Here is a 10,457-nt window from a genome sequence, read left to right as displayed (position 1 = left end):
TCATGCATTGGAGAAGGAAATGGCAACCCACTACAGTGTTCTTGCCTGGAGTGTCCCAGGGACAGCGGAGCCTGGTGGGATGCCGTCTATGGGTTAGCACAGAGTGGGACACGACTGAAGTGACTTAGCAGCAGCAGCAGCAGGTAGATGATTTAACAGGCTTAAGTGAATGATATAATTCATTAATCAGATAGCAACATCAGGAGGTTCTCATGTCCGTTTGCTTGAATTTTTATTATATAAAAGTATTCTGAAAGAACTCTTTCTTATAGGACAAAAAATCAAAATATAAGAAAAAAGCATGTGAAACCTTTCATTATATACTTGAAGCACATGCAATTATATATAATCAAGAATAAAAATTTCCTATCAATCACTGACTTACAAATGAATAGAAATTTACTTGACTTTAAGTGAATGCTACCCCTCAGGAAGGAACTGTCTTTGGACAAGAGAAAGTAATAATCCTACCATTCAACAATCAGTTTAAAAGTAGAAACCCAGAAGAAGCTGTAGGAAATAGTAGTTTATTGTGCCATAGTGTACTCAACAAACTCCTAGCCAAATATCTTTCACAGCAGGCAATTTGAAAATAACATATATTTGCATTTTAATATTATTGCTTTTCTATGATGTATTATTTATTTATATCTTATTCACTTATTAGTTAATGGAATAAAAATACACATTTTGCACTATTGAAAATAAACATTTCTGATATTCCAATAATCTTTTAATTTTATAAAGCTATTACCATATATTAGTATAGCCATAAATTTATTTAAGCACAGTTTGTAAAACTTTATTATATTTTTCAACCATATAGAATATTTAAATTCTATAAGTATATACAAATAACAAATACTTAACATTTATAAGCAAAAATTATCTAAGATGATAATTTCCTAAATAGAAAACTATTCAGGGTTGCAGATATTACTTCAATTAAATAATGATAATATTCATATAAAATTACAACTACAACAACAGTTTGCCATTAGATATTCTTTAGTCCAGATAAATACAACGTATCCTTAAGAGACTTGAGAAATTGAATTGTATTGTTATAAATGAGATAAGTATTTCATCAATTTTAAGGTCATATTTCTGGGTCTGAAAATTACATATACTCTACACTTTCTAAAATCATGCTTGGTCATAGGAGGTGTTGTCAGATATTGAAAAATACAGGATTATCAAGTAATCCTGTAATCCATATTAAAAAGCTTAGAAAAACAAGCTTTTAGCATTGTTCCTTAAAGGATTATATCTCAGAGGTTAAAGCATCTGCCTGGAATGCTGGAGACCTGGGTTCAATCCCTGGGTTGGGAAGATCCCCTGGAGAAGGAAATGGCAACCCACTCCAGTATTCTTGCCTGGAGAATCCCATGGAGGGAGGAGCCTGGTAGGCTACAGTCCATGGGGTCGCAAAGAATCGGACACGACTGAGTGACTTCACTTCACTCCACTTCACTATGGAAATTTTGAGTATGTAAAATGAGTGATCACAACAAAATATTATGAGAGAAATGTTATGTGAAAATTTATTTAATATTTATTTTATCATATTATGTAGATAAAACTATTTATATGTGTTAGCCACTCTGTTGTATCCGACTCTGTGACTCCCATGGGCTGTAGCCCGTCTGGTTGCTCTGTCCATGGAATTCTCCAGGCAAGAATACTGGAGTGGGTTGCCATTATCGTCTCCAGGAGATCTTTCCAATCCAGAGGTTGAACCTGGTTTTCCTGCATTACAGGGAGATTCTTCACTGTCTGAGCTACCAAGGAAGCCCAGAAAACATCATATCATTATTTTAGAAGCTAAAAAGCTGGAGAAAAAAATGGAATAAAATATGATTTCTTGTTTTAAAGATATGAGAAAATGCAAGTCATATATTACTGATAATATGAAATATAAAATGTCAGATTTTTTACATCTATCTTACAAGAGTAAATGACTGGAATGTATTTGATTAGTTTGAATGGCAATGACCCAAGTCCTCCGAGATTTTAGGAAACTGCATGTATTTTAATGAGCTATTTTGGCTATGTAGAACATAAGTCCTGAGTGTTTACTACTTGCTTGGAGTCGTTTATTGTCTTGATGATATTTTGTATTGTCTCACAGAGCAGCACATTCAATGGTTATTTTTATTATTCCATAGAGCAATATCTTAAATGGATGGGTAGTGGGCTAAAAATAGCAGACCATGAAATGGACATTATCAATCAAGAAAGGAGAAAATATCCACAGAAAACATGTGCTGACATAAACCAATATGAAATGAAATACCTCATCTGAGAATACAGTGGAAAAAATGTTCTTAGCCTGATTATGGAGGACCCTGGATATCAAAAGAAGTGTATTTATAATAGTAGCTGTTTCAAGTAGTTACTATGTATTTTAACATTTATTTCTACAAAAACTGAATTCAGTAAAGCCTAGAATTTACTTTACATTATAAGCAATAAAATTAAGATGAAATTAAAAGAATTAACTTAATCCAGGTCACACAGCTACCAAGTGCTGTAAATAAAACTGTGCCCAAGAAGTCTGGTATGTGTGTGTGTGCTCAGCTGTGTCCAACTGTTTGTGACCCCATGGACTGTAGTCCATCAGATTTCTGTCCATGGGATTTCTCAGGCAAGAATACATTTCTTTCTCCAGGGGATCTTCCAGACCCAGGGATTGAAGCCAAGTCTCCTGTATTAGCAGGCAGATTCTTGACCACTGCACCACCTGGGAAGCCCAAGGAGTCTGATGACAGAACTTCTATTCTTAATCACAGAGTACATGGCCATTGCAAGGAATTAACTTATTTTGATTCTTTGTGTTTTTTTTTTGTGTTAATTTTAGACATGATGTCTCCAGCTATTCTATAGGCAAACTATCTTGGGAATTGGTTTTAAATACATATTATCTATAATTTACAAAAATCCATCTATTCTTGGTTTGTGTTATAGTTCACAATAAATTTTAAATTTTAAAATACTTGGAATCTATTACTATAATATTTACATTGTATTATCATGATATTGGCATTTTCTGTCAGTAATTAATAGTGTATAAATTTTCTATTTGATGTTACATTAATTATATCATGAAAGGTATATACCTATATATTTAAAGTTTGTTTCATTAAAGTAATATTTATTATATAAAATATATACATTATTTAATGAATAAAATACTTCACCAGTTATATTTTACAGTATTGTTTTCTATATAGAATTTAGTCAAATTAAGTGATTTCTATTTACTTATATTCTCATTTTTCATTAATTTCTAAATTAAGGATTTATATTAGTTGTAAAAACTACTTACTTTAGAAATCCTAGAGTTAAAACAGAAAGTTCATTTTCAACTTAAGTCAATCTCAGAAGTCAGGAACCTATTCCTTTCCCAGACATAATTCATTCACCACTTTGGTATGTGTCTTTCTAGAAATATTTGTGTGCATCTATAAGTATTCATGCATTTCGGTTTTTTTTGGTTGTTAAGTTGCTATGTATCCAATTATTTTCAACCCCATGGACTGAAGAAGGACTGGCTCTCCCGTCCTTCACTATTGTCTGGAATTTACTCAAACACATGTCCATTGCATCCCTGATGCTATCTAAAAATCTCATCTATTGCCACTAGGTTCTCCTTTCACTTTCAGTATTTCCCAGCATCAAGGTCTCTTACAATGAATTGGTCTTCACATCGGGTGGCCAAAGTATTGGAGCTTCAGCATCGGTCCTTCAAATAAATATTCAGGGTTGATTTCCTTTGGGATTGACTGATTTGATCTTCTTGATGTCCAAGAGGCAGACTCTCAAGAGTCTTCTCCAGCAACACAATCAAAAGCATCAACTCTTAGATGTTTAGCCTTCTATATTGTTCCAATTCTCACATTCATACCTGACTACTGGGAAAAAAAGAAAAAAAAAAAACACATAGCTTTGTCTTTGAGGAGCTTTGTTAGTGAAATGATGTCTCTGCTGTTTAATGCAGTGCCTAGATTGATCATAGATTTCCTTCCAAGGAGAAAGAGTCTTAATTTCATGGCTGCAGTCACTGTCCCCAGTGATTTTGTAGCTCAAGAAAATAACATCTGTCACTGCTTCCACTTTTTCCCCTTCTATTTGCCATAAAGTAACAGGACCAGATGCTATAATCTTAATTTTCTGAATGTTGAGTTTTAAACCAGCTTTTTCACTCTCCTCTTTTACTCTCATCAAGACTGTCCACATCCTCTTCACTTTCTGCCATTAGAGTGATATCATCTGCATATCTGAGGTTGTTGACATTTTGCCTCACAATATTGATTTCAGCTTGTGATTCATCCAGCCCAATATTTCACATGTAGTACTCTGCATATAAGTTAAACAAGTAAGATAACAATAGACAGATTTTCCATACTGCTTTCCCAATTTCAAACCAGTCAGTTGCTCCATTACCAGTTGTAATTTGCTTCTTGACCTGCATAGAGGTTTCCTAGGTGGTCTGTTATTCCTATCTCTTTAAGAATTTTCCAAGGATTCATGTTGATGTATGGCAAAACCAATACAGTATTGTAAAGTAAAATTTAAAAAAAAAAAAGAAAGAATTTTTCACAGTTTTTTTTTTTTTTTTTGTGACCAGCACAATCAAAGGCTTTAGCATAGGCCATAAAGCATAAGTAGATATGTTTTTCTAGAATCCCCTTGTTTTTCTATGATCCAACAGATATTGGCAATTGGATCTCTGGTTCCTCTGCCTCTTCAAAACCCAGCATGTACATCTGGAAGTTCTCAGTTCACATACTGCTGAAGCCAAACAAAGGATTTTGACCATAACCTTGCTAGCATGTGAAATGAGAGAAATTTTATGATAGGTCAACATTCTTTGGTAGTGTCCTTCTTTGGGACTGGAATAAAAAGTGAACTATTCCAGTCCTGTGACCACTGATGAGTTTTCCAAATTTATTGACATATTGAGTGCAGAACTTTAACAGCATCATCTTTTGGAATTTGAAATAGTTCAGCTGGAATTCCTTCACTTCCATTGTTTGTAGTAATGCTTCCTAAGCCCATTTAACCTCACACTACAGGATGTCCAGCTCTAGGTGAGTGACCATAACCCTTATGGTTACCTGTGTCATTAAGATATTCTTGCATAGTTCTTCTGTGTATTCTTGCCACCTCTTCTTAATCTCTTCTGCTACTGTTAGATCACTAGAGTTTCAGTCGTTTATTGTGTCCATCCTTGCATGCAAAGTCCCCTTGATACCTTCAATTTTCTTGAAGAGATCTCTAGTCTTTCCCATTCTATTGTTTTCCTCTATGTCTTTGCGTTGTTCATTTAAGAAGGCCTTCTTATCTCTCTTTGCTTTTCTCTGAAATTCTGCATTCAGCTAGGCATACTTTTCCCTTTCTCCCTTGCCTTTACTTCTCTTCTCTCCTCAACTGTTTGTAAAGCCTCCTCTAACAACCACTTTGCTTTTTTGCATTTCTTATTGTTTTGGATGGTTTTGTTCACTGCCTGCTGTACAATGTTATAAACTTCTATACATAGTATTTCAGGCACTCTTTCTACCAGGTCCAATCTCTAATCTATTTATCACCTCTACTGTGTAATCATAGGTGATTTGATTTAGGTCATACGTGAATGCTCTTGTGGTTTTCATTACTTTTTTCAATTTAAGTCTGAAGTTTGCAATTAAGAGCTCATGATCTGAGCCACAGTCCACTCCAGGTCTTGTTTTTGTTGACTGTACAAAGCTTCTCCATCTTCAACTGCAAAGACTATAATCAATATGATATTGATATTGACCATTCGGTAATGTCTATGTGTAGAGTCTTCTCTTTTGTTGTTGGAAGAGGGTGTTTGCCATGACCAGCGTGCTCTCTTGGCAAGATTCTGTTAGCCTTTGCTGTGCTTCATTTTGTACTTCAAGGTCAAAGTTGCCAGTTCCTCCAAGTATCTCTTGACTTCCTACTTTTATGTTCCAATCCCCTATGATGAAAAGGATATCTTTTGGTGTTAGAAACTGTTGTAGGTCTTCATAGCATGAGTCAGCTTCAGCTTCTTTAACCTCAGTGATTGGGGCATAGAATTGGATTACTATGATGTTGAATACACTCACACACACACACACACACACACACATATATATCCACAAGGAGATGATTTATCTAATTAAGGATGTATTAGATAGACTTTTCAATCTTATTTTCTTTCAATTAATTGTAAACTATATATGTGAAAATCTTTCAAAGAATGTTTCTATATTTTACATTAAAGTGTTATTTAACTATTTATTACTGAGAATTTAAGTTGCAAAACTATGTATAAAATATTTTCATATGTGACATTAAACATATAAGCATCATTTGGTGAATGTGTATACAATTTAATTTGTAGCAGATGTAATCAAAATGGACCTCAAGGTAAATGAATTATACTGCCACCAGTCACCATGGTGTATCTTAGTGTCATCAACCATTAAAAAAGTACCACCATGATCTCTTATTATTTAAAAAAGTAAACAAATAAGAAAAAACAAGTAATAAGAGAGACCTGTAATGATTTTAGAAGACATCGTAATACAAACAACTGACTTCAGAATAATATCAATAGTATATAAAGATCTTGAATCAGCTAAGAATAACCCAAGTAACTCAGTTTAAAAGAGACTGATTACATGAAAATGCAATTCTGAAAAGAATAAATACAAATACCAATGAATACATGAAAAAACATTCATATTGTAGGAAACTGGAGAAAATTGTAAATGTGTAAATGTGTGTATGTGTGTGTGTGTTTTAATTTGCACTGTGTGCTTTTCCTGTTTATTAGACAAAAGATTTGTGGTCTCGGTTATAGTGTCTTCTCCCATCATTTAATGACTTGTTAACCGGTTTTTTAACAAAAAACAGCATAAAATACTGATTAAAATACTGATTCAAGGAGTAGTCTAGAAAGCCTTCAAAAATTCATGAAAGTGGGCTGTTACACATAAGCTTTAGGGTAGTTTGAGTGTACTTCCAATGAACAAGTGAGGGGATGAGAAACTGTTGTGTATACTTGTATCTTTAGAAATTTATCCAGAAATTGTGGAAACAAAATCAAGAATAAATCATGACTATATTCTTACTAATTAGAAAAAATAAAGAGATTCAAAAGTGATGCTAACTGAAATGCACTTTTAGAAAAGTTATGAACATTGTTTTATATATTTTTTGAGGGGGAGGTGGCATGTGAGATCTTAATTCCTTGACTTTTTTTCATGTTAGTTTATGATATCATTGGTGAGTCATGGCCAAAGCATTGAATAGAACAGAAAAAATATAACTAGAATAGTTATGTTCATCTGATGTTGCATTTTTAAGCTTACCTCTGATTTTTAATTCAACATGTACCTATAATACATACCTATAATTTAAATACATATCCATTTATCTATTTTATCAAATAACATTCTGTCATTTATGAAGAATCTATTTTTTCTATTCATGATAATAGGTTGAAATATATAGATTTTCTGTAAGTAAATTATAAAATAAAGCCCTATTTGCTCTGTTGTGTATTTTTGAAAATTCTCCTGTCTTCTACTTCATAATATTTTATTTAAGATATTTGCTTCAGTATTCACAAGTGAGATTGTTCTGTACTTTTCAGCTTTGGCATCAATATCATACTGACTGTTAAAGGAATTTCAAAGTGCCTGTTTTCTTGCTGGGCCATGAAACAGTTTAAATTATATTTGGCATTATCTATTCCTTGAAGTTTTCAAATAACTGACTTGGAGTTTGATGCTTTTTGGGGAAAGTCATTCTTTGACAACATTTCCAATTATCTACAGAGTAATTGGTCTGTTTGGATTTTTCATCTTTTTCTGCTTACCAATATAGGTCATTAGTAAATAAAACAATTCAGTAATTCAGACTCATTTTATAATACCTTACTATTTATTTAGAAAAAATAAAAATCCTACTCACAAACATAAAATTGGATAAATCCTAAGAATAAATGTAAGAAAGACTTTGTGGTATCTATTTAAATCTATATATAAAACTACAAAATATTAATAAGAAAGCACTATATACTCAGATGGGAAGTTATACAGTTTATTTTCTGGATGAAAATGTTCAAAGATGTCAATTCTCAAAAAATAGCTCAATTCAACCCTAAAGGAATTTAAAATATTAAGACTATGTGCAGGATAGCCAATGCAGCATTAAAAAAGAAGAATGGGAAGGACTTGCCCTATACAATACCAAAATGAAACTGGGTCTTCCTAAAACTGAGTTATTTTGCTGAGTTTATGATTAACTTCTCTGTTCAGAACATTATTCCCTTTCTTGCCCAACACACCTGTTTCCCTCAAGATTAAGGAGTATCAAAGAAAAGGGGGGACTGAAACTACATCTGTCCCTGTCCTTTGAAGTTTCCTAGGCTCCCATGGGAAATAGATGGGGAAACAGTGGAAACAGTGTCAGACTTTATTTTTTGGGGCTCCAAAATCACTGCAGAGCAGCCATGAAATTAAAAGACCCTTACTCCTTGGAAGAAAAGTTATGACCAACCTAGATAGCATATTCAAAAGCAGAGATATCACTTTGCCAACTAAGGTCCGTCTAGTTAAGGCTATGGTTTTTCCTGTGGTCATGTATGGATGTGAGAGTTGGACTGTGAAGAAGGCTGAGCGCTGAAGAATTGATGCTTTTGAACTGTGATGTTGGAGAAGACTCTTGAGAGTCCCTTGGACTGCAAAGAGATCCAACCAGTCCATTCTGAAGGAGATCAGCCCTGGGATTTCTTTGGAAGGAATGATGCTAAAACTGAAACTCCAATACTTTGGCCACCTCATGCGAAGAGTTGAATCATTGGAAAAGACTCTGATGCTGGGAGGGATTGGGAGCAGGAGGAGAAGGGGATGACAGAGGATGAGATGGCTGGATGGCATCACTGACTCAATGGAAGTGAGTTTGAGTGAACTCTAGGAGTTGGTGATGGACAGAGAGGCCTGGCGTGCTGCGATTCATGGGGTCACAGAGTTAGACACAACTGAGTGACTGAACTGAACTGAACTGAGGCTCCCCTGTGGATAAGGCAATGACAGCCCACTCCAGCACTCTTGCCTGGAAAATCCCATGGACAGAGGAGCCTGGTAAGCTGCAGTCCATGGGGTCATGAAGAGTCAGAAACGACTGAGCGACTACACTTTCACTTTTCACTTTCATACATTAGAGAAGGAAATGGCAACCTACTCCAGTGTTCTTGCCTGGAGAATCCCAGGGATGGGGGAGCCTGATGGGCTGCTGTCTATGGGGTCACACAGAGTCAAAAACGACTGAAGCGACTTAGCAGCAGTGGCAGAAGACTCCCCCGAGTCTCAAAAGCCTAGTCCAAGTACAAACCAAGGTTAGCTGTTGGGCAGGGAGATGGGTATCAATTTAGACTACACACCAGCAAAACAGCAGAATCACCGAAACTCTCAGTTTCCCAAAACATACAGCTAAAGGTCTGACACATATTCCTAAGTTGTTTTTATAGGAAGTAGATTCCCATCTGATGAAAACTGCTGACCACAAGCATGTAGACACCAAACCTGTGGAGAGGAGAAAATTGGTGAGGCTCAAATTTCACCTTGACGTTAAACAATCAAAGAACCTTGCAAGAGCCACTCAGGCACCCTGCAGCCCCCACACTCACACTGCGTTTAAAAGTCCTTTACCTGCACGAAAAGGTTAAGTTAGTTTTTAAGAACTATTCAACCATACTCTAGGTTAGCTGACTTTCTCAAATAAGTCATTATCTTTTTCACTGGGCTTACTGTCCTGTCATGCAGTGAGTAGCTGAAATTGAGCTTGGTAACAAAAATGTATTCTATGGTAATATTAACTAAAGTAATATTAGATTAACAGATGAATAATCAATCTCATAGGGCAGTGACACAGATTGATATACAGAAACAATCATATTTTATGAATAATATAATATTTTTCACTAGTGGACTTAGCAGAAGCAGAAGATATTAAGAAGATGTGGCAAGAATACACAGAAAACTATACAAAAAAGATCTTAATGACCCAGATAACCACAATGGTGTGATCACTCACCTAGAGCCAGACATCTTGGAGTGCAAAGTCAACTGTGGCCATAGGAAGCACCACTACAAACAATTCTAGTAGAGGTGATGAAATTCCAGCTGAGCTATTTCAAATTCTTAAAGATGATGCTGTTAAAGTGTTGCACTTAATATGCCAGCAAATTTGGAAAACTCAACAGTGGCCACAGGACTGGAAAAGGTCAGTTTTCATTCCAATCCCAAAGAAAGGCAATGTAAAAGAATGTTCAAACTATTGCACATTTGCACTCATTTCACCTGCTAGCAAAGTAATGCTTAAAATTCTCCAAGCTAGGCTTCAACAGAACATGAACCTAGAACTTCCAGATGTTCAAGCTGGACTTAGAAAAGGAAGAG

This window comes from Ovis aries, chromosome 10, assembly GCF_016772045.2.
Source record: "Ovis aries strain OAR_USU_Benz2616 breed Rambouillet chromosome 10, ARS-UI_Ramb_v3.0, whole genome shotgun sequence".
Classification (NCBI taxonomy): domain Eukaryota; kingdom Metazoa; phylum Chordata; class Mammalia; order Artiodactyla; family Bovidae; genus Ovis; species Ovis aries.
The sequence above is the reverse complement of the archived record's forward strand: the minus strand, read 5'-3'. Positions refer to the sequence as shown.